Source organism: Phyllostomus discolor, chromosome 2 (assembly GCF_004126475.2).
Source record: "Phyllostomus discolor isolate MPI-MPIP mPhyDis1 chromosome 2, mPhyDis1.pri.v3, whole genome shotgun sequence".
NCBI classification, from domain to species: Eukaryota; Metazoa; Chordata; class Mammalia; order Chiroptera; family Phyllostomidae; genus Phyllostomus; species Phyllostomus discolor.
In genome coordinates this window covers 46564158-46570440 of record NC_040904.2, presented here as the reverse complement: position 1 = coordinate 46570440, position 6283 = coordinate 46564158, and the positions used below count along the sequence as shown (strand labels likewise).

The 6283-nt window shown below is 40.5% G+C and overlaps 1 pseudogene; it reads right to left on the bottom strand.

Annotated features, from left to right (window-relative positions):
• Nucleotides 1-541: 541 nt before the first annotated feature.
• On the bottom strand, nt 542-1923 carry LOC114515238 (annotated as a pseudogene).
• Between the last annotated feature and the right edge of the window lie 4360 nt (nt 1924-6283).

Here is a 6283-nt window from a genome sequence, read left to right as displayed (position 1 = left end):
TTCTAGGTATAAACATTATCCAGGTAAGTCTCTGTGACATCCTGCTATAGACTGAATGTTTGTGTCCCCCCAAAATTCATACACTGAAGCCCAATGTGATGTGTTTGGAGGTGGAGCCTTTAGAAGGGATTAGTGCTTTTGTAAGAAGAGGCACAAGAGAAATCACTTCTCTCTCTCTCTTGCTCCCCCCCCACCCCCCACTCTCCCTTTCCCTCACCCTGCCCCCACCATGTGAGGACCCAGCAAGAAGACAGCCATCTGCAAATGAGGAAAATGGCCTTCCTCAGACCTTACCCTGATGGCATTCTGATCTCAGATTTCCCGGCCCCCAGAACCATGAGAAACCAATTTCTTTTGCTTTCGTCACCTAGTCTACAGTATTCTGTTACAGCAACCCAGACTGACTGAGAAACATCTGTGTGTGGAACATTATGTATCATACAAAAATCACATAAACTATATTATATGACATGGAAAATGTTCAAGTTATTTGAAAAGGCAGGGCAAACACTGGATGTTCTGTATGACTCCAATTTTTTTAAACAGGCTTAATTCATTTTATTTTCCTTGTACAAAAATTATGTGGTGGCCACAGCTGGAGCCTGGGTACTCTGCACAGAAGCCCTGGTGTGGGTCTTTACAAGATGGTCAGTGAATTCCTGACAGGGAGACTTGGCGAACACAGTCTCTTTCTAGAGGTTGGGGATGTCAGCTATAGGTCTTAGAGATGGCATCAAAGGTGGCCTTGGCGAAGTTGCCCAGGGCAGCAGTGCAGCTCCTGGCTGAGATGTAGCAGTCATGGATACCAGCCACCATCAGCAGCGTTGGGGGCACAGGGGCCCAGATGATGCCAGTGCCCCTGGGTGCAGGGATTAGGCACACCAGCACAGAGCCACAGTGCCCGGTCACCTTAAAAAGGATGGCATGGGGTTTACCGATCTTATTCCCCCAGTAGCCTAGCTGCCCAAGGACAACAGAGAGCTTGGCCAGGATGATGGCCCCACAGGATGGCAGTGGCTACTTCCTTTGAGCACTTAACACCCAGTCCAGTGTGTCCATCATAGTCCCCAGTAGTGACAGATGCCTTGAACAGGGTCATCTAGCCTGCACGTGTCTGATTTTGCAGGGGCATAATCTTCAAAACCTTCTCCTTGAGGGATGCCCCCAAGACAAAGTCAATGATATCAGATTTCTTGATGGGCAGAGAAAAGATTTTCATGTCCTTGACCAGGCGACCCAACGTGGTGATGGGGATCCACTCCTTATCCTCCACCTTGCCTCCGCAAGGTCCGAAGCCTCTACCCCGACCCTGACTCTGGCCAAGACCTGGGCTTGGATGCCGCCATGGAATCCTCCATGGAAGCCGCTGCGGCCTCCCATTCCAGGGCCTCTGGGCCTTCCCGCAGCACCAGTGTCACTCACCATTTGGTGTTTCCTGGGAAAAGAAGTGATGCCAGTTTTTAAACAAATATATCGTGTAACCAAAGTTTCCTATTCCTCATATCCCTTTTAAATGGTCTGTTTGCTCCAGAAAAGGATACTGGAAAAGCAAGCACTGTGTCTTAGGTCACTCCAGCTGGCCCTCCTGTGAGCGGAGTGGCTCTGCGGCTTTTCCCAGCTTTGTCACCAACCACACCTTGCCTGTCAAACCCTTCTGAACCCCGAACCCGCAAGTCACTGTTTGCTCTCCACAGACCTAACTAGAGATTAATACAAGACGGCCTTACCTTAGTTGATTATACTATCCCTTTCTTGTCCACGATACCACCACTAAAAACTGTACTAAGTGGCTGAAGAAATGGAAGGAAATGATGTGGGAAGAGCAAAGCTAAAGAGATGATCCAAATATGACTTTTGCAAAAGTCCAGAAGAGAGATCCCCAAAAGTTAACCCCATCATAGGAATCCTCTTGTAGGAATAATATCATTCTTTTTCATTTTTTAATTGATTTGAGAGAGAGAGAGATCAATTTGTTGTTCCGCTTACTTATAGGTTCGTTGGTTGCTTCTTATATGTGCCCTGACCAGAGATCAAACTCACAACCTTTCGTATTGGGAGGATGTTCTAACCAATTGAGCTACCAACCAGGGCAAAATAAGTTTATTCTTTATCTGACCCACGGGGTGTAAGTTTCTTTCTTCATTCGAACACCTCTTTCTTTCCCTGCTGTAAAATTTACATATTTTGTAAAATGCTGCCCCCAAACATTTCACTCTCAAATCCACTTACTGGAAACCATATGAGAGCAGTCATGGAACTCAGATTTCTGAAACTGTAAAGCAGTGTGAAAGGTAATCAAATAACTGGTGTATTAGTTAAGGATGCTTTCATACAGGGAGGCCCTGACTTGTTTAGTACATCCTTCAAGAGCGCTGTCAAAATTTCCAGAACTCACCAGAATGTCATAAACCTCAAATATCGAGAACCCAAACCTATGTTGTTTTATTTTTTATTTTAATGCACATTTCTTTTATTATGAGAGATGATGACCTTCTATTTATAGGGATGGGACTAGAATAAAAAGAATCACCTATCTTTTCATCACACTTGGTTACTCTTGTTAAGAACAAAGAAAGCTGACAGTCCTTTCAGTTTTTGAACAAGTAAACCAATGAAGACTCAACTTGTACTGAGAACAGACATATCAACCTTTGTACTATAGCAAAAACTACATTCATTTCTCTAATACTTTTTAAAATTGAGTTATAATTGACATGATATTATATTAGTTTCAGGTATACAACATAATTTTATATATACATATATATATAGTGTATGTTGTCAAAATCACTGAATTAAATTATTTTATCTACAACTGTGTTCTAAAGCATTCTGACAATTTTTGTTTAAATTACAGTTTGATGATTATCTGTGATGCTGTACTTTGTCCCCCACTATTATAGTTTAAGAAATCACTATCAAATTATATCTACACATGAAAGAACTAATGGAAATAAACCAAAATGTTTTCTGTAATAATCCCTCAGAACTGGAATCATGACTGAATTTTTAAAAACAGTCTTGTAGTCTCCATTTTTCTGCAATGAAAACGCATGATCTTTGTAATCAGAAAAAAATGTACAAATATTGTTAAATGTTTCTGCCACTGATAAATGGCCACAAAAGCAAGTGCCTTGAGACTTCATTAACCAAATACCAAATACCAAATATACAATAATAGCACTATTAACCTTTTAAAAGCTACTTATTCATAAAACTGAAGGAAAAAAAGAAATTTGTAAGCTATAAGTATAACTGATAATTCTCCAACATTATTGAAACTCTGGGGCTGTATTTCCAGTTATGACAGAGTAATGGAGTCTGGAATTATCCTTTCACTGTAAGCACCTAGAAAATTGGAGGAAATATAGGAAAGATCATTTTCAGATATCAGACAACATGTAGGCCAGGCCTGTGATCCCTGACAAACGGGAAATAGATGAGGTGACCCCCGAAACTGCCCAGGCCTTCTGCCTCAAGGCAGAATACAGATTGTGGCACAGGGAGGGGGGACCCCAGCTGAGTAGAGGAGATAGAGATTATAGTTCAAGAAGGCTGGCGGGGCTAAATTTGAGAATAATTCTCAAATAATTCTGAGAAAGGAGAATGATAGAAAGAATTCCAAAAATCTGAATAAGGATTCTTTTTAATATTTGACTATTATTGGTATATAAATACCAATCCATACTCTGTAAGGTGGCAGAGCATCCATCGAAAAGTGACTTCCAAAGGCTCAAGATGACAGTAGCATAGGAGGATGTTGAACTCACCTCTTCCCGTGAGTACAATAAAAAAAAGAAATACATGTATATAGGTAGCAATTACTCCCGTGAACAACTGATTGCTGAATAAACAGCTTCTGACAGCAAACAAAAGGAGACGATAGAGAAGGCTGGAAAGCCAAGGAGCCCTTTGGGGGCTACAGAAACTCTCCTGGCCAGAGGAGTCAGTGAGTGCCATTGTCTAAACAGACAGGAGACTTATTTTGGTGCTTTGGCCTACCTGCAAGATTACCTCAGTGCAAAGTGTTCACAACTATTACCTGGAGCCTTTTGCCTCTGAAAAAGTGGAATAAGCAAGAACAACAAGGTATCATCACACCCACCTGACCTCCCTGCCCAGAACTGTACTGGCTTGTCAGGCTAGTGCCCCAGGTGCCATAAGTGCCTGCTGGCTGCAAGCAGCTACCAAAAACTACCCATGAAATAAAGCCTACACACAGGTCTCTTCTACACGAGACTACAAGACTGGAGAACTGCATGAGCTGTCTGGGGACTGCAGGAACTCTCTGGGATTAGAGGGGCCAATGGGTGCCATTGTTGATGTCTCTCTCCACCTTTAGAGAATGGGCAGGGGCTCTATCCAGGTGCTCTGGCCTGCCTGAAAGGTTACTGCAGTGTGTTCCCGACATACCACCTGAGCCCACTGTGGCCCAAACACAAGGAGAAAGAAGAATCAATAGGACACTACTGCATACCTGGCATTCCCATCTAGCACTGCTCTGGCTTTATAAGCCAGAAACCTTGGGCACCTTAGGTTTCTGCTCAGCTTTTATTGGCCTCCCCAAACCACCAGGCACAGACAGTCTACACAGAACACGCTTCTAAATAAGACCACTTTTCTAAGACTGAAAGAGACAGCTATTTTGTCTAACTCTTATAAACAAACACAGAAAGTCAAATGAAATAAAATGACAGAATAATTCTACAATGAAGAAACAAGAAAAACTCCCAGAAAAAAAACTAAAGAAATGAAAATAAGTAATTTGCTTGATAAGGAATTCAAAGAAACAGTCCTAAGGATGCTCACCAAACCTGAGAGTGGAATAGAGAAACTGGAGCAAAACTTCAACAAAGAGCTAGAAAGTTTTTAAGAAAGAACCAAGAAGACCTGAAGAATACCATAACTGAAATGAAAAACACATTAGAAGGAATCAACAGCAGATTAGCTAACACAGAAAAATGAATCAGTGACCTACAAAACAGACTAGTGGAAATTAACCAATCAGAACAGCAGAAATAAAAAAGAATCTTTAAAAACAAAGATAGTTTAAGGGACCTCCAGGACAACATCAAGGCTCAAACATTCACATTATAGTGATCCCAGAAGGAGAAGAAAGATAGAAACAGAAACTTTATTTAATGGCTGAAAGCTCTCCTAACTTGGGGAAGGAAGCAGACCTCCAGGTCCTAGAGGCACAGAGTATTCCAAACAAGATGAGGCCAAGGAGACCCACACCGAGACACGTCATAGTTAAAATGTCAAAAGTTAAAGATAAACAGACAATCTTGAAGGAAGCAAGTGAAAAATGACTTACATGCAAAGGTTATCGGGTGATTTCTCACCAGCAACTTTATAAGCCAGAAAAGAATGGCAGAACATCTTCAAAAATGCTAAAAGAAAGACACCTACAACCTAGAATAATTTACTCAGCAGTTACCATTCAAAATTGAAGGAGAGATAATGAGTTTCCCGGACAAACAAAAACTAAAAGACTTCATCACCATTCAACCAGTTTTACAAGAAATATTAAAGGGTCTTCTTTAAATAGAGAAGGAAAGGCCATAACCAGCCATAAGAAAATACGAGAAACCTCATAGGTAAAGCCAAATATTTCATAAATACAGCAAAACAGGTATTTAAAAAGCTGCTATGAAGGTTAAAAGAGAAAAGGTATCTAACTCAACTCAACACTACAATAAGTAGTTGTGAGACACAACCCAAAATATGTGAAATATAGCATCGTAACATAAATCATGGAAAGGGTAGTAAAAATGTAGACCTTATAGAATATATCTGAACTTAAACATCTATCAGCTTAGAACAGACTGCTATAAATAAATAATGATACACACAAACCTAATTGTAACCACAATCAAAAACCTAAAAAAGATGCACAGAGAACAAAAAGAAAACACTACACTAAACAAACACATTCAAGAAACAGCAAACCATAAGGGAAGTAATCAAAAGAAGAAAAAAGGAATAAGAGGACAACTATAAAACAACCTAACAACAATGAACAAAATGACAATAAGCACATACTTATCAATAACTAATGCAGTTGGATTAAATACTCCAATGAAAAGACAGGGGGTGGCTGAATGGATTAAAAGTCATGACCCATCTCTATGCTGCTTCCATGCGACTCACTGTGAAATCATTAGATTTCAGTGATGGTTGCAGAACCCTGTGAATACCAGAATATTATTGAATTGTACACTATCAATCAGTGAATTGTATAGTATGTAAATCATATCTCAATAAGGCTATTAAAAATAGA